Source organism: Myxocyprinus asiaticus, chromosome 21 (genome assembly GCF_019703515.2).
Source record: "Myxocyprinus asiaticus isolate MX2 ecotype Aquarium Trade chromosome 21, UBuf_Myxa_2, whole genome shotgun sequence".
Taxonomy (NCBI): Eukaryota; Metazoa; Chordata; class Actinopteri; order Cypriniformes; family Catostomidae; genus Myxocyprinus; species Myxocyprinus asiaticus.
This window is the reverse complement of record NC_059364.1, coordinates 47389796-47412776: the sequence shown is the minus strand read 5'-3', so window position 1 is coordinate 47412776 and position 22981 is coordinate 47389796. Positions and strand designations below refer to the sequence as shown.

General features: G+C 41.9%; 7 non-coding genes across 7 annotated transcripts; all 7 read left to right on the top strand.

The window, feature by feature from the left end:
- The first annotated feature begins 1879 nt into the window (after positions 1 to 1879).
- On the top strand, positions 1880 to 1986 carry LOC127412531 (U6 spliceosomal RNA). Its single transcript, XR_007892435.1, has one exon. It is a non-coding gene; the product is annotated as a U6 spliceosomal RNA (small nuclear RNA).
- Positions 1987 to 6418: 4432 nt separating this feature from the next.
- On the top strand, positions 6419 to 6525 carry LOC127412547 (U6 spliceosomal RNA). Its single transcript, XR_007892448.1, has one exon. It is a non-coding gene; the product is annotated as a U6 spliceosomal RNA (small nuclear RNA).
- Positions 6526 to 8737: 2212 nt separating this feature from the next.
- On the top strand, positions 8738 to 8844 carry LOC127412545 (U6 spliceosomal RNA). The gene has a single exon (XR_007892447.1). It is a non-coding gene; the product is annotated as a U6 spliceosomal RNA (small nuclear RNA).
- A 2337-nt stretch (positions 8845 to 11181) lies between these two features.
- Positions 11182 to 11288, top strand: LOC127412544 (U6 spliceosomal RNA). The gene has a single exon (XR_007892446.1). It is a non-coding gene; the product is annotated as a U6 spliceosomal RNA (small nuclear RNA).
- Positions 11289 to 16086: 4798 nt separating this feature from the next.
- Positions 16087 to 16193, top strand: LOC127412543 (U6 spliceosomal RNA). The gene has a single exon (XR_007892445.1). It is a non-coding gene; the product is annotated as a U6 spliceosomal RNA (small nuclear RNA).
- Positions 16194 to 19132: 2939 nt separating this feature from the next.
- LOC127412542 (U6 spliceosomal RNA) lies at positions 19133 to 19239 on the top strand. The gene has a single exon (XR_007892444.1). It is a non-coding gene; the product is annotated as a U6 spliceosomal RNA (small nuclear RNA).
- A 2382-nt stretch (positions 19240 to 21621) lies between these two features.
- On the top strand, positions 21622 to 21728 carry LOC127412541 (U6 spliceosomal RNA). Its single transcript, XR_007892443.1, has one exon. It is a non-coding gene; the product is annotated as a U6 spliceosomal RNA (small nuclear RNA).
- The last annotated feature ends 1253 nt before the right edge of the window (positions 21729 to 22981 follow it).

The window sequence follows — 22981 nt, the reverse complement described above, 5'->3', positions numbered from 1 at the left end:
CCCCTACATCTGGTACATTGTAACCATGACTATGTGTTCTTGTCTTTTGATTAGTAGGTGATCTCATCATATGTGGAACTCAGCTTTAATTTCAGATTTAACCATAATTCTAAACTCATCTTTAGCTCTTAAACCAATCTTTGACATGTTATTGAGATAATACTTTTAAATTGTAAAGGAGACAGTCCAAAGACATAAAGATCAAGGGATTTGAGATGCTAAAATTTCTTTTAGTGAGTGTTTGAATGTGTTTGCCTGTGTGTGTAAGCCCTGTGATAGACTGGCCACCCGTCCAGGAAGTTACCCTGCCTTCAACCTGAGATGGCTTGAATAGGCTCCAGCACTTCACAGTCCAAAGATATAAAGGTCAAGTGACTTGAGATGCTAAAATTTCCTTTAGTGAGTGTTTGAATGTGTTTGCCTGTGTGTGTAAGCCCTTTGATAGACTGCGCACCCGTCCAGGAAGTTTCCCTGCCTTCATCCTGAGATGGCTTGGATAGGCTCCAGCACTTCCTCCTAACCTGTAAAGGATAAGCGGCTATAGAGGATGGAAAAATCGCCTTTTTAAATTAACACTATAGAGGCCACACCCCCTACATCTGGTACATTGTAACCATGAGTTTGTGTCCTTCTCTTTTGATTAGTAGGTGATCTCATCATATGTGGAACTCATCTTTAACATCCGATTTAACCATAATTCTAAACTCATCTTTAGCTCTTAAACCAACCTTTGATATATTATTGAGGTAGTACTTTTCCATTGTAAAGGAGGCAGTCCAAAGGCATAAAAATCAAGTGATTTGAGATGCGAAAATTTCCTTTAGTGAGTGTTTGAATGTGTTTGCCTGTGTGTGTAAGCCCTTTGATAGACTGCGCACCCGTCCAGGAAGCTTCCCTGCCTTCATCCTGAGATGGCTTGGATAGGCTCCAGCACTTCCTCCGACCCTGTAAAGGATAAGCGGCTATAGAGAATGGGAAAATCGCTTTTTTAAATTAACACAATAGAGGCCACACCCCCTACATCTGGTACATTGTAACCATTAGCATGTGTCCTTGTCTTTTGATTAGTAGGTGATCTCATCATATGTGGAACTCATCTTTAATTTCAGATTTAACCATAATTCTAAACTCATCTTTAGATCTTAAACCAACCTTTGATCTATTGTTGAGATAATACTTTTCCATGGTAAAGGAGATAGTGCTAAAAGAACTGCTATCATTATCCAGCAATGTACATGTGGCTTTTTCTACAGGCATTGGATTTTCAATGTCCAAAGATGTGTCCTCAGTCTGTTACCACCTAGTAGGCACTTGGCTCAGTGATTTCTTTTCAGTGTTCAAGATATTTTGTGATATTTTCTGTTGTGCAATTATTGGTTTAAAACATTTAATTGCTCTGCTTCCAATTTGTTTAGAAACAGTTATAAAATCGACTCAAAGACTCTCTCGTATTTTTGCTTGCACCGCATTGGGATTCTTGTTACTGACCAGATGGGTCCAGCGCCAGAGTGTTCATGGCATCAATCTGCTTACTGTAGTATCTTTTCATAAAATGAGCAAAATAGAGACCACGCCCACTGCCACTGATGGTCTGTGCCCTATTACATCATCAAGTGTATCTACCCCTTTTTGGTACGTAGATGTTTTCACACATAATGTCTAAATGCATCATTTGTAAGTATTAACGCTTTCAGTTACCTTATCCCTAAACTGAGTGACCTATTACATCAATCATTGTCAAGCCCTAGGTAAAATAGCCCAAAGATTTCTGTAGCGCACTGTATTCAAAGTGGCAAGGTTACTTCCTGGTCCTTACCACCTTGCTGAGAGCTTGCTGAGACAAGAGGGCTACATATACCTTGAGCGGCACATCATGTTTGTGCTTGCTAAGGCAGCACATATACTAAAATTGGATCGATACAGAGAAGATTAGCATGGCCCCTGCGAAAGGATGACACGCAAATCCGTGAAGCACTCCATATATTTTCATTTAGGTCCATCCGTACAAGCAATAATGTCCTCCTCATAGTCTTTGTTGTATCTCATTCCTCTCCTATTTAAAAATGCCTTTGATCACTGAAATCAACAATTGTGGCCATCCCCAGTTCCTGTACATTACTTTTCTTTGCTCGGCTATCCAATTTTCCGAGTGGCTCAGTGGTCAGCCCTGTCAACTTGTAGCCCAAAGGTTGATGGTTTGAGTTCCATCTCATCCTGTGCTGTTTTGTGTGGAGTTTGAATGATCTCCCTTTGTTTGTGTGGCTGTCTTCTCAGTGTTGTGGTGTCCCTCACAGTCCAAAGACATAAAGGTCAAGTGATTTGAGATGCTAAATTTTCCGTTAGTGAGTGTTTGAATGTGTTTGCCTGTGTCTGTAAGCCCTGTGATAGACTGGCCACCCGTCCAGGAAGTTTCCCTGCCTTCATCCTGAGATGGCTTGGATAGGCTCCAGCACTTCACAGTCCAAAGACATAAAGGTCAAGTGATTTGAGATGCTAAAATTTCCTTTAGTGAGTGTTTGAATGTGTTTGCCTGTGTGTGTAAGCCCTTTGATAGACTGGGCACCCATCCAGGAAGTTTCCCTGCCTTCATCCTGAGATGGCTTGGATAGGTTCCAGCACTTCCTCCGACCCTGTAAAGGATAAGCGGCTATAGAGGATGGGAAAATCGCTTTTTTAAATTAACACAATAGAGGCCACACCCCCTACATCTGGTACAATGTAACCATGACTATGTGTTCTTGTCTTTTGATTAGTAGGTGATCTCATCATATGTGGAATTCAGCTTTAATTTCAGTTTTAACCATAATTTTAAACTCATCTTTAGCTCTTAAACCAACCTTTAACATGTTATTGAGATAATACTTTTAAATTGTAAAGGAGACAGTCCAAAGACATAAAGGTCAAGTGATTTGAGATGCTAAAATTTCTTTTAGTGAGTGTTTGAAAGTGTTTGCCTGTGTGTGTAAGCCCTGTGATAGACTGGCCACCTGTCCAGGAAGTTACCCTGCCTTCAACCTGAGATGGCTTGAATAGGCTCCAGCACTTCACAGTCCAAAGATATAAAGGTCAAGTGACTTGAGATGCTAAAATTTCCTTTAGTGAGTGTTTGAATGTGTTTGCCTGTGTGTGTAAGCCCTTTGATAGACTGCGCACCCGTCCAGGAAGTTTCCCTGCCTTCATCCTGAGATGGCTTGGATAGGCTCAAGCACTTCCTCCGACCCTGTCAGGGATAAGCGGCTATAGAGGATGGGAAAATCGCTTTTTTAAATTAACACAATAGAGGCCACACCCCCTACATCTGGTACATTGTAACCATGACTATGTGTCCTTGTCTTTTGATTAGTAGGTGATCTCATCATATGTGGAACTCATCTTTAACGTCTGATTTAACCATAATTCTAAACTCATCTTTAGCTCTTAAACCAATCTTTGACATACACTATATTGCCAAAAGTATTCGCTCACCCATCCAAATAATTGAATTCAGATGTTCCAATCACTTCCATGGCCACAGGTGTATAAAATGAAGCACCTAGGCATGCAGACTGCTTCTAAAAACATTTGTGAAAGAATGGGCCGCTCTCAGGAACTCAGTGAATTCCAGCGTGGTACTGTGTTAGGATGCCACCTGTGCAACAAGTAAAGTCGTGAAATTTCCTCGCTACTAAATATTCCACAGTCAACTGTCAGTGGTATTATAACAAAGTGGAAGTGATTGGGAATGACAGCAACTCAGCCACGAAGTGGTAGGCCACGTAAAATGACAGAGCGGGGTCAGCGGATGCTGAGGCGCATAGTGCGTAGAGGACGCCAACTTTCTGCAGAGTCAATCGCTACAGACCTCGAAAGTTCATGTGGCCTTCAGATTAGCTCAAGAACAGTGCGTAGAGAGCTTCATGGAATAGGTTTCCATGGCCGAGCAGCTGCATCCAAGCCATACATCACCAAGTGCAATGCAAAGCATTGGATTCAGTGGTGTAAAGCACGCCACCACTGGACTCTAGAGCAGTGGAGATGCGTTCTCTGGAGTGCCGAATCACGCTTCTCCATCTGGCAATCTGATGGACGAGTCTGGGTTTGGCGGTTGCCAGGAGAACGGTACTTGTCTGACTGTACTGTGCCAACTGTGAAGTTTGGTGGAGGGGGGATTATGGTGTGGGGTTGTTTTTCAGGAGCTGGGCTTGGCCCCTTAGTTCCAGTGAAAGGAACTTTGAATGCTTCAGCATACCAAGAGATTTTGGACAATTCCATGCTCCCAACTTTGTGGGAACAGTTTGGGGATGGCCCCTTCCTGTTCCAACATGACTGCGCACCAGTGCACAAAGCAAGGTCCATAAAGACATGGACGAGCGAGTTTGGTGTGGAAGAACTTGACTGGCCTGCACAGAGTCCTGACCTCAACCCGATAGAGCACCTTTGGGATGAATTAGAGTGAAGACTGTGAGCCAGGCCTTCTCGTCCAACATCAGTGTCTGACCTCACAAATGCGCTTCTGGAAGAATGGTCAAAAATTCCCATAAACACACTCCTAAACCTTGTGGAAAGCCTTCCCAGAAGAGTTGAAGCTGTTATAGCTGCAAAGGGTGGCCCGACGTCATATTAAACCCTATGGATTAAGAATGGGATGTCACTTAAGTTCATATGTGTCTAAAGGCAGATGAGCGAATACTTTTGGCAATATAGTGTATTATTGAGATAGTACTTTTCCATTGTAAAGGAGACAGTCCAAAGACATAAAGGTCAAGTGATTTGAGATGCTAAAATTTCCTTTAGTGAGTGTTTGAATGTGTTTGCCTGTGTCTGTAAGCCCTTTGATAGACTGGACACCCGTCCAGGAAGTTTCCCTGCCTTCATCCTGAGATGGCTTAGATAGGCTCCAGCACTTCCTCCTAACCTGTAAAGGATAAGCGGCTATAGAGGATGGGAAAATCGCTTTTTTAAATTAACACTATAGAGGCCACACCCCCTACATCTGATACATTGTAACCATGACTATGTGTCCTTGTCTTTTGATTAGTAGGTGATCTCATCATATGTGGAACTCATTTTTAACATCTGATTTAACCATAATTCTAAACTCATCTTTACCTCTTAAACCAATCTTTGACATATTGTTGAGATAGTACTTTTCCATTGTAAAGGAGACAGTCCAAAGATGTAAAGGTCAAGGGATTTGAGATGCTAAAATTTCTTTTAGTGAGTGTTTGAATGTGTTTGCCTGTGTGTGTAAGCCCTGTGATAGACTGGCCACCCGTCCAGGAAGTAACCCTGCCTTCAACCTGAGATGGCTTGAATAGGCTCCAGCACTTCACAGTCCAAAGATATAAAGGTCAAGTGACTTGAGATGCTAAAATTTCCTTTAGTGAGTGTTTGAATGTGTTTGCCTGTGTGTGTAAGCCCTTTGATAGACTGCGCACCCGTCCAGGAAGTTTCCCTGCCTTCATCCTGAGATGGCTTGGATAGGCTCCAGCACTTCCTCCGACCCTGTAAGGGATAAGCGGCTATAGAGGATGGGAAAATCGCTTTTTTAAATTAACACAATAGAGGCCACACCCCCTACATCTGGTACATTGTAACCATGAGAATGTGTCCTTGTCTTTTGATTAGTATGTGATCTCATCATATGTGGAACTCATCTTTAACTTCAGATTTAACCATAATTCTAAACTCATCTTTAGCTCTTAAACCAACCTTTGACCTATTGTTGAGATAATACTTTTCCATGGTAAAGGAGATAGTGCTAAAAGAACTGCTATCATTATCCAGCAATGTACCTGTGGCTTTTTCTACAGGCATTGGATTTTCAATGTCCAAAGATGTGTTCTCAGTTTGTTACCACCTAGTAGGCACTTGGCTCGGTGATTTCTTTTCAGTGTTCAAGATTTTTTGTGATATTTTCTGTTGTGCAATTATTGGTTTAAAATATTTAATTGCTCTGCTTCCAATTTGTTTAGAAACAGTTATAAAATCGACTCAAAGACTCTCTCGTATTTTTGCTTGCACCACATTGGGATTCTTGTTACTGACCAGATGGGTCCAGCGCCAGGGTGTTCATGGCATCAATCTGCTTACTGTAGTATCTTTTCATAAAATGAGCAAAATAGAGACCACGCCCACTGCCACTGATGGTCTGTGCCCTATTACATCATCAAGTGTATCTACCCCTTTTTGGTACGTAGATGTTTTCACACATAATGCCTAAATGCATCATTTGTAAGTATTAACGCTTTCAGTTACCTTATCCCTAAACTGAGTGACCTATTACATCAATCATTGTCAAGCCCTAGGTAAAATAGCCCAAAGATTTCTGTAGCGCACTGTATTCAAAGTGGCAAGGTTACTTCCTGGTCCTTACCACCTTGCTGAGAGCTTGCTGAGACAAGAGGGCTACATATACCTTGAGCGGCACATCACATTTGTGCTTGCTAAGGCAGCACATATACTAAAATTGGATCGATACAGAGAAGATTAGCATGGCCCCTGCGAAAGGATGACACGCAAATCCGTGAAGCGCTCCATATATTTTCATTTAGGTCCATCCGTACAAGCAATAATGTCCTCCTCAAAGTCTTCAGGTACATCTCCTGATAGGTCTTCCCAGTGATCATGACCATTAACAAGTTTTTACACCCCCTTGCACCAACAGTAAAACAAAGGATTTTACACAGCATGTTATCCATTTTCGAAGAGCTTGGGTTTTTCAATTTGCTGTTATACTGTGATTGGAAGAAATTGATGCATTTCTGTTCACTTCTTGGACTTACTGAAGCTATGATCTAGTGTGTTGTATCTCATTTCTCTCCTACTTAAAAATGCCTTTGATCACTGAAATCAACAATTGTGGCCATCCCCAGTTCCTGTACATTACTTTTCTTTGCTCGGCTATCCAATTTTCCGAGTGGCTCAGTGGTCAGCCCTGTCAACTTGTCGCCCAAAAGTTGATGGTTTGAGTCCCATCTCATCCTGTGCTGTTTTGTGTGGAGTTTGAATGATCTCCCTTTGTTTGTGTGGCTGTCTTCTCAGTGTTGTGGTGTCCCTCACAGTCCAAAGACATAAAGGTCAAGTGATTTGAGATGCTAAATTTTCCGTTAGTGAGTGTTTGAATGTGTTTGCCTGTGTCTGTAAGCCCTGTGATAGACTGGCCACCCGTCCAGGAAGTTTCCCTGCCTTCATCCTGAGATGGCTTGGATAGGCTCCAGCACTTCACAGTCCAAAGACATAAAGGTCAAGTGATTTGAGATGCTAAAATTTCCGTTAGTGAGTGTTTGAATGTGTTTGCCTGTGGATGTAAGCCCTGTGATAGACTGGGCACCCGTCCAGGAAGTTTCCCTGCCTTCATCCTGAGATGGCTTGGGTAGGTTCCAGCACTTCCTCCGACCCTGTAAAGGATAAGCGGCTATAGAGGATGGGAAAATCGCTTTTTTAAATTAACACAATAGAGGCCACACCCCCTACATCTGGTACAATGTAACCATGACTATGTGTTCTTGTCTTTTGATTAGTAGGTGATCTCATCATATGTGGAACTCAGCTTTAATTTCAGATTTAACCATAATTCTAAACTCATCTTTAGCTCTTAAACCAACCTTTAACATGTTATTGAGATAATACTTTTAAATTGTAAAGGAGACAGTCCAAAGACATAAAGGTCAAGGGATTTGAGATGATAAAATTTCTTTTAGTGAGTGTTTGAATGAGTTTGCCTGTGTGTGTAAGCCCTTTGATAGACTGCACACCCGTCCAGGAAGTTTCCCTGCCTTCATCCTGAGATGGCTTGCATAGGCTCCAGCACTTCCTCCGACCCTGTAAGGGATAAGCGGCTATAGAGGATGGGAAAATCGCTTTTTTAAATTAACACAATAGAGGCCACACCCCCTACATCTGGTACATTGTAACCATGAGCATGTGTCCTTGTCTTTTGATTAGTATGTGATCTCATCATATGTGGAACTCATCTTTAACTTCAGATTTAACCATAGTTCTAAACTCATCTTTAGCTCTTAAACCAACCTTTGACCTATTGTTGAGATAATACTTTTCCATGGTAAAGGAGATAGTGCTAAAAGAACTGCTATCATTATCCAGCAATGTACCTGTGGCTTTTTCTACAGGCATTGGATTTTCAATGTCCAAAGATGTGTTCTCAGTCTGTTACCACCTAGTAGGCACTTGGCTCGGTGATTTCTTTTCAGTGTTCAAGATTTTTTGTGATATTTTCTGTTGTGCAATTATTGGTTTAAAACATTTAATTGCTCTGCTTCCAATTTGTTTAGAAACAGTTATAAAATCGACTCAAAGACTCTCTCGTATTTTTGCTTGCACCACATTGGGATTCTTGTTACTGACCAGATGGGTCCAGCGCCAGGGTGTTCATGGCATCAATCTGCTTACTGTAGTATCTTTTCATAAAATGAGCAAAATAGAGACCACGCCCACTGCCACTGATGGTCTGTGCCCTATTACATCATCAAGTGTATCTACCCCTTTTTGGTACGTAGATGTTTTCACACATAATGTCTAAATGCATCATTTGTAAGTATTAACGCTTTCAGTTACCTTATCCCTAAACTGAGTGACCTATTACATCAATCATTGTCAAGCCCTAGGTAAAATAGCCCAAAGATTTCTGTAGCGCACTGTATTCAAAGTGGCAAGGTTACTTCCTGGTCCTTACCACCTTGCTGAGAGCTTGCTGAGACAAGAGGGCTACATATACCTTGAGCGGCACATCACATTTGTGCTTGCTAAGGCAGCACATATACTAAAATTGGATCGATACAGAGAAGATTAGCATGGCCCCTGCGAAAGGATGACACGCAAATCCGTGAAGCGCTCCATATATTTTCATTTAGGTCCATCCGTACAAGCAATAATGTCCTCCTCAAAGTCTTCAGGTACATCTCCTGATAGGTCTTCCCAGTGATCATGACCATTAACAAGTTTTTACACCCCCTTGCACCAACAGTAAAACAAAGGATTTTACACAGCATGTTATCCATTTTCGAAGAGCTTGGGTTTTTCAATTTGCTGTTATACTGTGATTGGAAGAAATTGATGCATTTCTGTTCACTTCTTGGACTTACTGAAGCTATGATCTAGTGTGTTGTATCTCATTTCTCTCCTACTTAAAAATGCCTTTGATCACTGAAATCAACAATTGTGGCCATCCCCAGTTCCTGTACATTACTTTTCTTTGCTCGGCTATCCAATTTTCCGAGTGGCTCAGTGGTCAGCCCTGTCAACTTGTCGCCCAAAAGTTGATGGTTTGAGTCCCATCTCATCCTGTGCTGTTTTGTGTGGAGTTTGAATGATCTCCCTTTGTTTGTGTGGCTGTCTTCTCAGTGTTGTGGTGTCCCTCACAGTCCAAAGACATAAAGGTCAAGTGATTTGAGATGCTAAATTTTCCGTTAGTGAGTGTTTGAAAGTGTTTGCCTGTGTGTGTAAGCCCTGTGATAAACTGGCCACCCGTCCAGGAAGTTACCCTGCCTTCAACCTGAGATGGCTTGAATAGGCTCCAGCACTTCACAGTCCAAAGATATAAAGGTCAAGTGACTTGAGATGCTAAAATTTCCTTTAGTGAGTGTTTGAATGTGTTTGCCTGTGTCCAGGAAGTTTCCCTGCCTTCATCCTGAGATGGCTTAGATAGGCTCCAGCACTTCCTCCTAACCTGTAAAGGATAAGCGGCTATAGAGGATGGGAAAATCGCCTTTTTAAATTAACACTATAGAGGCCACACCCCCTACATCTGGTACATTGTAACCATGACTATGTGTTCTTGTCTTTTGATTAGTAGGTGATCTCATCATATGTGGAACTCAGCTTTAATTTCAGATTTAACCATAATTCTAAACTCATCTTTAGCTCTTAAACCAATCTTTGACATGTTATTGAGATAATACTTTTAAGTTGTAAAGGAGACAGTCCAAAGACATAAAGGTCAAGGGATTTGAGTTGCTAAAATTTCTTTTAGTGAGTGTTTGAATGAGTTTGCCTGTGTGTGTAAGCCCTGTGATAGACTGGCCACCCGTCCAGGAAGTTACCCTGCCTTCAACCTGAGATGGCTTGGATAGGCTCCAGCACTTCACAGTCCAAAGATATAAAGGTCAAGTGACTTGAGATGCTAAAATTTCCTTTAGAGGGTGTTTGAATGTGTTTGCCTTTGTGTGTAAGCCCTTTGATAGACTGGCCACCCGTCCAGGAAGTTTCCCTGCCTTCATCCTGAGATGGCTTGGATAGGCTCCAGCACTTCCTCCGACCCTGTAAGGGATAAGCGGCTATAGAGGATGGGAAAATCGCTTTTTTAAATTAACACAATAGAGGCCACACCCCCTACATCTGGTACATTGTAACCATGAGCATGTGTCCTTGTCTTTTGATTAGTATGTGATCTCATCATATGTGGAACTCATCTTTAACTTCAGATTTAACCATAGTTCTAAACTCATCTTTAGCTCTTAAACCAACCTTTGACCTATTGTTGAGATAATACTTTTCCATGGTAAAGGAGATAGTGCTAAAAGAACTGCTATCATTATCCAGCAATGTACCTGTGGCTTTTTCTACAGGCATTGGATTTTCAATGTCCGAAGATGTGTTCTCAGTCTGTTACCACCTAGTAGGCACTTGGCTCGGTGATTTCTTTTCAGTGTTCAAGATTTTTTGTGATATTTTCTGTTGTGCAATTATTGGTTTAAAACATTTAATTGCTCTGCTTCCAATTTGTTTAGAAACAGTTATAAAATCGACTCAAAGACTCTCTCGTATTTTTGCTTGCACCACATTGGGATTCTTGTTAATGACCAGATGGGTCCAGCGCCAGGGTGTTCATGGCATCAATCTGCTTACTGTAGTATCTTTTCATAAAATGAGCAAAATAGAGACCACGCCCACTGCCACTGATGGTCTGTGCCCTATTACATCATCAAGTGTATCTACCCCTTTTTGGTACGTAGATGTTTTCACACATAATGTCTAAATGCATCATTTGTAAGTATTAACTCTTTCAGTTACCTTATCCCTAAACTGAGTGACCTATTACATCAATCATTGTCAAGCCCTAGGTAAAATAGCCCAAAGATTTCTGTATTCAAAGTGGCAAGGTTACTTCCTGGTCCTTACCACCTTGCTGAGAGCTTGCTGAGACAAGAGGGCTACATATACCTTGAGCGGCACATCACATTTGTGCTTGCTAAGGCAGCACATATACTAAAATTGGATCGATACAGAGAAGATTAGCATGGCCCCTGCGAAAGGATGACACGCAAATCCGTGAAGCGCTCCATATATTTTCATTTAGGTCCATCCGTACAAGCAATAATGTCCTCCTCAAAGTCTTCAGGTACATCTCCTGATAGGTCTTCCCAGTGATCATGACCATTAACAAGTTTTTACACCCCCTTGCACCAACAGTAAAACAAAGGATTTTACACAGCATGTTATCCATTTTCGAAGAGCTTGGGTTTTTCAATTTGCTGTTATACTGTGATTGGAAGAAATTGATGCATTTCTGCTCACTTCTTGGACTTACTGAAGCTATGATCTAGTGTGTTGTATCTCATTTCTCTCCTACTTAAAAATGCCTTTGATCACTGAAATCAACAATTGTGGCCATCCCCAGTTCCTGTACATTACTTTTCTTTGCTCGGCTATCCAATTTTCCGAGTGGCTCAGTGGTCAGCCCTGTCAACTTGTCGCCCAAAGGTTGATGGTTTGAGTCCCATCTCATCCTGTGCTGTTTTGTGTGGAGTTTGAATGATCTCCCTTTGTTTGTGTGGCTGTCTTCTCAGTGTTGTGGTGTCCCTCACAGTCCAAAGACATAAAGGTCAAGTGATTTGAGATGCTAAATTTTCCGTTAGTGAGTGTTTGAATGTGTTTGCCTGTGTCTGTAAGCCCTGTGATAGAATGGCCACCCGTCCAGGAAGTTTCTCTGCCTTCATCCTGAGATGGCTTGGATAGGCTCCAGCACTTCACAGTCCAAAGACATAAAGGTCAAGTGATTTGAGATGCTAAAATTTCCGTTAGTGAGTGTTTGAATGTGTTTGCCTGTGTCTGTAAGCCCTGTGATAGACTGGGCACCCGTCCAGGAAGTTTCCCTGCCTTCATCCTGAGATGGCTTGGGTAGGTTCCAGCACTTCCTCCGACCCTGTAAAGGATAAGCGGCTATAGAGGATGGGAAAATCGCTTTTTTAAATTAACACAATAGAGGCCACACCCCCTACATCTGGTACAATGTAACCATGACTATGTGTTCTTGTCTTTTGATTAGTAGGTGATCTCATCATATGTGGAACTCAGCTTTAATTTCAGATTTAACCATAATTCTAAACTCATCTTTAGCTCTTAAACCAACCTTTAACATGTTATTGAGATAATACTTTTAAATTGTAAAGGAGACAGTCCAAAGACATAAAGGTCAAGTGATTTGAGATGCTAAAATTTCCTTTAGTGAGTGTTTGAATGTGTTTGCCTGTATGTGTAAGCCCTTTGATAGACTGGACACCTGTCCAGGAAGTTTCCCTGCCTTCATCCTGAGATGGCTTAGATAGGCTCCAGCACTTCACAGTCCAAAGATATAAAGGTCAAGTGATTTGAGATGCTAAAATTTCCTTTAGTGAGTGTTTGAATGTGTTTGCCTGTGTGTGTAAGCCCTTTGATAGACTGCGCACCCATCCAGGAAGTTACCCTGCCTTCAACCTGAGATGGCTTGAATAGGCTCCAGCACTTCACAGTCCAAAGATATAAAGGTCAAGTGACTTGAGATGCTAAAATTTCCTTTAGTGAGTGTTTGAATGTGTTTGCCTTTGTGTGTAAACCCTTTGATAGACTGCGCACCCATCCAGGAAGTTTCCCTGCCTTCATCCTGAGATGGCTTGGATAGGCTCCAGCACTTCCTCCGACCCTGTAAAGGATAAGCGGCTATAGAGAATGGGAAAATCGCTTTTTTAAATTAACACAATAGAGGCCACACCCTCTACATCTGGTACATTGTAACCATGACTATGTGTCCTTGTCTTTTGATTAGTAGGTGATCTCATCATATGTGGAACTCATCTTTAACATCTGATTTACCCATAATGCTAAACTCATCTTTAGCTTTTAAACCAATCTTTGACATACACTATATTGCCAAAAGTATTTGCTCACCCATCCAAATAATTGAATTCAGATGTTCCAATCACTTCCATGGCCACAGGTGTATAAAATGAAGCACCTAGGCATGCAGACTGCTTCTACAAACATTTGTGAAAGAATGGGCCGCTCTCAGGAACTCAGTGAATTCCAGCGTGGTACTGTGTTAGGATGCCACCTGTGCAACAAGTAAAGTCGTGAAATTTCCTCGCTACTAAATATTCCACAGTCAACTGTCAGTGGTATTATAACAAAGTGGAAGTGATTGGGAATGACAGCAACTCAGCCACGAAGTGGTAGGCCACGTAAAATGACAGAGCGGGGTCAGCGGATGCTGAGGCGCATAGTGCGTAGAGGACGCCAACTTTCTGCAGACTCAATCGCTACAGACCTCCAAAGTTCATGTGGCCTTCAGATTAGCTCAAGAACAGTGCGTAGAGAGCTTCATGGAATAGGTTTCCATGGCCGAGCAGCTGCATCCAAGCCATACATCACCAAGTGCAATGCAAAGCATTGGATTCAGTGGTGTAAAGCACGCCACCACTGGACTCTAGAGCAGTGGAGATGCGTTCTCTGGAGTGCCGAATCACGCTTCTCCATCTGGCAATCTGATGGACGAGTCTGGGTTTGGCGGTTGCCAGGAGAACGGTACTTGTCTGACTGTACTGTGCCAACTGTGAAGTTTGGTGGAGGGGGGATTATGGTGTGGGGTTGTTTTTCAGGAGCTGGGCTTGGCCCCTTAGTTCCAGTGAAAGGAACTTTGAATGCTTCAGCATACCAAGAGATTTTGGACAATTCCATGCTCCCAACTTTGTGGGAACAGTTTGGGGATGGCCCCTTCCTGTTCCAACATGACTGCGCACCAGTGCACAAAGCAAGGTCCATAAAGACATGGACGAGCGAGTTTGGTGTGGAAGAACTTGACTGGCCTGCACAGAGTCCTGACCTCAACCCGATAGAGCACCTTTGGGATGAATTAGAGTGAAGACTGTGAGCCAGGCCTTCTCGTCCAACATCAGTGTCTGACCTCACAAATGCGCTTCTGGAAGAATGGTCAAAAATTCCCATAAACACACTCCTAAACCTTGTGGAAAGCCTTCCCAGAAGAGTTGAAGCTGTTATAGCTGCAAAGGGTGGCCCGACGTCATATTAAACCCTATGGATTAAGAATGGGATGTCACTTAAGTTCATATGTGTCTAAAGGCAGATGAGCGAATACTTTTGGCAATATAGTGTATTATTGAGATAGTACTATTCCATTGTAAAGGAGACAGTCCAAAGACATAAAGGTCAAGTGATTTGAGATGCTAAAATTTCCTTTAGTGAGTGTTTGAATGTGTTTGCCTGTGTCTGTAAGCCCTTTGATAGACTGGACACCCGTCCAGGAAGTTTCCCTGCCTTCATCCTGAGATGGCTTAGATAGGCTCCAGCACTTCCTCCTAACCTGTAAAGGATAAGTGGCTATAGAGGATGGGAAAATCGCTTTTTTAAATTAACACTATAGAGGCCACACCCCCTACATCTGATACATTGTAACCATGACTATGTGTCCTTGTCTTTTGATTAGTAGGTGATCTCATCATATGTGGAACTCATTTTTAACATCTGATTTAACCATAATTCTAAACTCATCTTTAGCTCTTAAACCAATCTTTGACATATTGTTGAGATAGTACTTTTCCATTGTAAAGGAGACAGTCCAAAGATGTAAAGGTCAAGGGATTTGAGATGCTAAAATTTCTTTTAGTGAGTGTTTGCCTGTGTGTGTAAGCCCTGTGATAGACTGGCCACCCGTCCAGGAAGTAACCCTGCCTTCAACCTGAGATGGCTTGAATAGGCTCCAGCACTTCACAGTCCAAAGATATAAAGGTCAAGTGACTTGAGATGCTAAAATTTCTTTTAGTGAGTGTTTGAATGTGTTTGCCTGTGTGTGTAAGCATTTTGATAGACTGCGCACCCGTCCAGGAAGTTTCCCTGCCTTCATCCTGAGATGGCTTGGATAGGCTCCAGCACTTCCTCCGACCCTGTAAGGGATAAGCGGCTATAGAGGATGGGAAAATCGCTTTTTTAAATTAACACAATAGAGGCCACACCCCCTACATCTGGTACATTGTAACCATGAGAATGTGTCCTTGTCTTTTGATTAGTATGTGATCTCATCATATGTGGAACTCATCTTTAACTTCAGATTTAACCATAATTCTAAACTCATCTTTAGCTCTTAAACCAACCTTTGACCTATTGTTGAGATAATACTTTTCCATGGTAAAGGAGATAGTGCTAAAAGAACTGCTATCATTATCCAGCAATGTACCTGTGGCTTTTTCTACAGGCATTGGATTTTCAATGTCCAAAGATGTGTTCTCAGTTTGTTACCACCTAGTAGGCACTTGGCTCGGTGATTTCTTTTCAGTGTTCAAGATTTTTTGTGATATTTTCTGTTGTGCAATTATTGGTTTAAAACATTTAATTGCTCTGCTTCCAATTTGTTTAGAAACAGTTATAAAATCGACTCAAAGACTCTCTCGTATTTTTGCTTGCACCACATTGGGATTCTTGTTACTGACCAGATGGGTCCAGCGCCAGGGTGTTCATGGCATCAATCTGCTTACTGTAGTATCTTTTCATAAAATGAGCAAAATAGAGACCACGCCCACTGCCACTGATGGTCTGTGCCCTATTACATCATCAAGTGTATCTACCCCTTTTTGGTACGTAGATGTTTTCACACATAATGCCTAAATGCATCATTTGTAAGTATTAACGCTTTCAGTTACCTTATCCCTAAACTGAGTGACCTATTACATCAATCATTGTCAAGCCCTAGGTAAAATAGCCCAAAGATTTCTGTAGCGCACTGTATTTAAAGTGGCAAGGTTACTTCCTGGTCCTTACCACCTTGCTGAGAGCTTGCTGAGACAAGAGGGCTACATATACCTTGAGCGGCACATCACATTTGTGCTTGCTAAGGCAGCACATATACTAAAATTGGATCGATACAGAGAAGATTAGCATGGCCCCTGCGAAAGGATGACACGCAAATCCGTGAAGCGCTCCATATATTTTCATTTAGGTCCATCCGTACAAGCAATAATGTCCTCCTCAAAGTCTTCAGGTACATCTCCTGATAGGTCTTCCCAGTGATCATGACCATTAACAAGTTTTTACACCCCCTTGCACCAACAGTAAAACAAAGGATTTTACACAGCATGTTATCCATTTTCGAAGAGCTTGGGTTTTTCAATTTGCTGTTATACTGTGATTGGAAGAAATTGATGCATTTCTGTTCACTTCTTGGACTTACTGAAGCTATGATCTAGTGTGCCTCATAGTCTTTGTTGTATCTCATTTCTCTCCTACTTAAAAATGCCTTTGATCACTGAAATCAACAATTGTGGCCATCCCCAGTTCCTGTACATTACTTTTCTTTGCTCGGCTATCCAATTTTCCGAGTGGCTCAGTGGTCAGCCCTGTCAACTTGTCGCCCAAAGGTTGATGGTTTGAGTCCCATCTCATCCTGTGCTGTTTTGTGTGGAGTTTGAATGATCTCCCTTTGTTTGTGTGGCTGTCTTCTCAGTGTTGTGGTGTCCCTCACAGTCCAAAGACATAAAGGTCAAGTGATTTGAGATGCTAAATTTTCCGTTAGTGAGTGTTTGAATGTGTTTGCCTGTGTCTGTAAGCCCTGTGATAGACTGGCCACCCGTCCAGGAAGTTTCCCTGCCTTCATCCTGAGATGGCTTGGATAGGCTCCAGCACTTCACAGTCCAAAGACATAAAGGTCAAGTGATTTGAGATGCTAAAATTTCCGTTAGTGAGTGTTTGAATGTGTTTGCCTGTGTCTGTAAGCCCTGTGATAGACTGGGCACCCGTCCAGGAAGTTTCCCTGCCTTCATCCTGAGATGGCTTGGGTAGGTTCCAGCACTTCCTCCGACCCTGTAAAGGATAAGCGGCTATAGAGGATGGGAAAATCGCTTTTTAAATTAACACAATAGAGGCCACACCCCCTACATCTGGTACAATGTAACCATGACTATGTGTTCTTGTCTTTGATTAGTAGGTGATCTCATCATATGTGGAACTCAGCTTTAATTTCAGATTTAACCATAATTCTAAACTCATCTTTAGCTCTTAAACCAACCTTTAACATGTTATTGAGATAATACTTTTAAATTGTAAAGGAGACAGTCCAAAGACATAAAGGTCAAGTGATTTGAGATGCTAAAATTTCTTTTAGTGAGTGTTTGAAAGTGTTTGCCTGTGTGTGTAAGCCCTGTGATAAACTGGCCACCCGTCCAGGAAGTTACCCTGCCTTCAACCTGAGATGGCTTGAATAGGCTCCAGCACTTCACAGTCCAAAGATATAAAGGTCAAGTGACTTGAGATGCTAAAATTTCCTTTAGTGAGTGTTTGAATGTGTTTGCCTGTGTCCAGGAAGTTTCCCTGCCTTCATCCTGAGATGGCTTAGATAGGCTCCAGCACTTCCTCCTAACCTGTAAAGGATAAGCGGCTATAGAGGATGGGAAAATCGCCTTTTTAAATTAACACTATAGAGGCCACACCCCCTACATCTGGTACATTGTAACCATGACTATGTGTTCTTGTCTTTTGATTAGTAGGTGATCTCATCATATGTGGAACTCAGCTTTAATTTCAGATTTAACCATAATTCTAAACTCATCTTTAGCTCTTAAACCAATCTTTGACATGTTATTGAGATAATACTTTTAAATTGTAAAGGAGACAGTCCAGAGACATAAAGGTCAAGGGATTTGAGTTGCTAAAATTTCTTTTAGTGTGTGTTTGAATGAGTTTGCCTGTGTGTGTAAGCCCTGTGATAGACTGGCCACCCGTCCAGGAAGTTACCCTGCCTTCAACCTGAGATGGCTTGGATAGGCTCCAGCACTTCACAGTCCAAAGATATAAAGGTCAAGTGACTTGAGATGCTAAAATTTCCTTTAGAGGGTGTTTGAATGTGTTTGCCTTTGTGTGTAAGCCCTTTGATAGACTGGCCACCCGTCCAGGAAGTTTCCCTGCCTTCATCCTGAGATGGCTTGGATAGGCTCCATCACTTCCTCCGACCCTGTAAGGGATAAGCGGCTATAGAGGATGGGAAAATCGCTTTTTTAAATTAACACAATAGAGGCCACACCCCCTACATCTGGTACATTGTAACCATGAGCATGTGTCCTTGTCTTTTGATTAGTATGTGATCTCATCATATGTGGAACTCATCTTTAACTTCAGATTTAACCATAGTTCTAAACTCATCTTTAGCTCTTAAACCAACCTTTGACCTATTGTTGAGATAATACTTTTCCATGGTAAAGGAGATAGTGCTAAAAGAACTGCTATCATTATCCAGCAATGTACCTGTGGCTTTTTCTACAGGCATTGGATTTTCAATGTCCAAAGATGTGTTCTCAGTCTGTTACCACCTAGTAGGCACTTGGCTCGGTGATTTCTTTTCAGTGTTCAAGATTTTTTGTGATATTTTCTGTTGTGCAATTATTGGTTTAAAACATTTAATTGCTCTGCTTCCAATTTGTTTAGAAACAGTTATAAAATCGACTCAAAGACTCTCTCGTATTTTTGCTTGCACCACATTGGGATTCTTGTTACTGACCAGATGGGTCCAGCGCCAGGGTGTTCATGGCATCAATCTGCTTACTGTAGTATCTTTTCATAAAATGAGCAAAATAGAGACCACGCCCACTGCCACTGATGGTCTGTGCCCTATTACATCATCAAGTGTATCTACCCCTTTTTGGTACGTAGATGTTTTCACACATAATGTCTAAATGCATCATTTGTAAGTATTAACTCTTTCAGTTACCTTATCCCTAAACTGAGTGACCTATTACATCAATCATTGTCAAGCCCTAGGTAAAATAGCCCAAAGATTTCTGTATTCAAAGTGGCAAGGTTACTTCCTGGTCCTTACCACCTTGCTGAGAGCTTGCTGAGACAAGAGGGCTACATATACCTTGAGCGGCACATCACATTTGTGCTTGCTAAGGCAGCACATATACTAAAATTGGATCGATACAGAGAAGATTAGCATGGCCCCTGCGAAAGGATGACACGCAAATCCGTGAAGCGCTCCATATATTTTCATTTAGGTCCATCCGTACAAGCAATAATGTCCTCCTCAAAGTCTTCAGGTACATCTCCTGATAGGTCTTCCCAGTGATCATGACCATTAACAAGTTTTTACACCCCCTTGCACCAACAGTAAAACAAAGGATTTTACACAGCATGTTATCCATTTTCGAAGAGCTTGGGTTTTTCAATTTGCTGTTATACTGTGATTGGAAGAAATTGATGCATTTCTGTTCACTTCTTGGACTTACTGAAGCTATGATCTAGTGTGCCTCATAGTCTTTGTTGTATCTCATTTCTCTCCTACTTAAAAATGCCTTTGATCACTGAAATCAACAATTGTGGCCATCCCCAGTTCCTGTACATTACTTTTCTTTGCTCGGCTATCCAATTTTCCGAGTGGCTCAGTGGTCAGCCCTGTCAACTTGTAGCCCAAAGGTTGATGGTTTGAGTCCCATCTCATCCTGTGCTGTTTTGTGTGGAGTTTGAATGATCTCCCTTTGTTTGTGTGGCTGTCTTCTCAGTGTTGTGGTGTCCCTCACAGTCCAAAGACATAAAGGTCAAGTGATTTGAGATGCTAAATTTTCCGTTAGTGAGTGTTTGAATGTGTTTGCCTGTGTCTGTAAGCCCTGTGATAGACTGGCCACCCGTCCAGGAAGTTTCCCTGCCTTCATCCTGAGATGGCTTGGATAGGCTCCAGCACTTCACAGTCCAAAGACATAAAGGTCAAGTGATTTGAGATGCTAAAATTTCCGTTAGTGAGTGTTTGAATGTGTTTGCCTGTGTCTGTAAGCCCTGTGATAGACTGGGCACCCGTCCAGGAAGTTTCCCTGCCTTCATCCTGAGATGGCTTGGGTAGGTTCCAGCACTTCCTCCGACCCTGTAAAGGATAAGCGGCTATAGAGGATGGGAAAATCGCTTTTTTAAATTAACACAATAGAGGCCACACCCCCTACATCTGGTACAATGTAACCATGACTATGTGTTCTTGTCTTTTGATTAGTAGGTGATCTCATCATATGTGGAACTCAGCTTTAATTTCAGATTTAACCATAATTCTAAACTCATCTTTAGCTCTTAAACCAATCTTTGACATGTTATTGAGATAATACTTTTAAATTGTAAAGGAGACAGTCCAAAGACATAAAGGTCAAGGGATTTGAGTTGCTAAAATTTCTTTTAGTGAGTGTTTGAATGAGTTTGCCTGTGTGTGTAAGCCCTGTGATAGACTGGCCACCCGTCCAGGAAGTTACCCTGCCTTCAACCTGAGATGGCTTGTATAGGCTCCAGCACTTCACAGTCCAAAGATATAAAGGTCAAGTGACTTGAGATGCTAAAATTTCCTTTAGAGGGTGTTTGAATGTGTTTGCCTTTGTGTGTAAGCCCTTTGATAGACTGGCCACCCGTCCAGGAAGTTTCCCTGCCTTCATCCTGAGATGGCTTGGATAGGCTCCAGCACTTCCTCCGACCCTGTAAGGGATAAGCGGCTATAGAGGATGGGAAAATCGCTTTTTTAAATTAACACAATAGAGGCCACACCCCCTACATCTGGTACATTGTAACCATGAGCATGTGTCCTTGTCTTTTGATTAGTATGTGATCTCATCATATGTGGAACTCATCTTTAACTTCAGATTTAACCATAGTTCTAAACTCATCTTTAGCTCTTAAACCAACCTTTGACCTATTGTTGAGATAATACTTTTCCATGGTAAAGGAGATAGTGCTAAAAGAACTGCTATCATTATCCAGCAATGTACCTGTGGCTTTTTCTACAGGCATTGGATTTTCAATGTCCAAAGATGTGTTCTCAGTCTGTTACCACCTAGTAGGCACTTGGCTCGGTGATTTCTTTTCAGTGTTCAAGATTTTTTGTGATATTTTCTGTTGTGCAATTATTGGTTTAAAACATTTAATTGCTCTGCTTCCAATTTGTTTAGAAACAGTTATAAAATCGACTCAAAGACTCTCTCGTATTTTTGCTTGCACCACATTGGGATTCTTGTTACTGACCAGATGGGTCCAGCGCCAGGGTGTTCATGGCATCAATCTGCTTACTGTAGTATCTTTTCATAAAATGAGCAAAATAGAGACCACGCCCACTGCCACTGATGGTCTGTGCCCTATTACATCATCAAGTGTATCTACCCCTTTTTGGTACGTAGATGTTTTCACACATAATGTCTAAATGCATCATTTGTAAGTATTAACTCTTTCAGTTACCTTATCCCTAAACTGAGTGACCTATTACATCAATCATTGTCAAGCCCTAGGTAAAATAGCCCAAAGATTTCTGTATTCAAAGTGGCAAGGTTACTTCCTGGTCCTTACCACCTTGCTGAGAGCTTGCTGAGACAAGAGGGCTACATATACCTTGAGCGGCACATCACATTTGTGCTTGCTAAGGCAGCACATATACTAAAATTGGATCGATACAGAGAAGATTAGCATGGCCCCTGCGAAAGGATGACACGCAAATCCGTGAAGCGCTCCATATATTTTCATTTAGGTCCATCCGTACAAGCAATAATGTCCTCCTCAAAGTCTTCAGGTACATCTCCTGATAGGTCTTCCCAGTGATCATGACCATTAACAAGTTTTTACACCCCCTTGCACCAACAGTAAAACAAAGGATTTTACACAGCATGTTATCCATTTTCGAAGAGCTTGGGTTTTTCAATTTGCTGTTATACTGTGATTGGAAGAAATTGATGCATTTCTGTTCACTTCTTGGACTTACTGAAGCTATGATCTAGTGTGCCTCATAGTCATTGTTGTATCTCATTTCTCTCCTACTTAAAAATGCCTTTGATCACTGAAATCAACAATTGTGGCCATCCCCAGTTCCTGTACATTACTTTTCTTTGCTCGGCTATCCAATTTTCCGAGTGGCTCAGTGGTCAGCCCTGTCAACTTGTAGCCCAAAGGTTGATGGTTTGAGTCCCATCTCATCCTGTGCTGTTTTGTGTGGAGTTTGAATGATCTCCCTTTGTTTGTGTGGCTGTCTTCTCAGTGTTGTGGTGTCCCTCACAGTCCAAAGACATAAAGGTCAAGTGATTTGAGATGCTAAATTTTCCGTTAGTGAGTGTTTGAATGTGTTTGCCTGTGTCTGTAAGCCCTGTGATAGACTGGCCACCCGTCCAGGAAGTTTCCCTGCCTTCATCCTGAGATGGCTTGGATAGGCTCCAGCACTTCACAGTCCAAAGACATAAAGGTCAAGTGATTTGAGATGCTAAAATTTCCGTTAGTGAGTGTTTGAATGTGTTTGCCTGTGTCTGTAAGCCCTGTGATAGACTGGGCACCCGTCCAGGAAGTTTCCCTGCCTTCATCCTGAGATGGCTTGGGTAGGTTCCAGCACTTCCTCCGACCCTGTAAAGGATAAGCGGCTATAGAGGATGGGAAAATCGCTTTTTTAAATTAACACAATAGAGGCCACACCCCCTACATCTGGTACAATGTAACCATGACTATGTGTTCTTGTCTTTTGATTAGTAGGTGATCTCATCATATGTGGAACTCAGCTTTAATTTCAGATTTAACCATAATTCTAAACTCATCTTTAGCTCTTAAACCAACCTTTAACATGTTATTGAGATAATACTTTTAAATTGTAAAGGAGACAGTCCAAAGACATAAAGGTCAAGTGATTTGAGATGCTAAAATTTCTTTTAGTGAGTGTTTGAAAGTGTTTGCCTGTGTGTGTAAGCCCTGTGATAGACTGGCCACCCGTCCAGGAAGTTACCCTGCCTTCAAC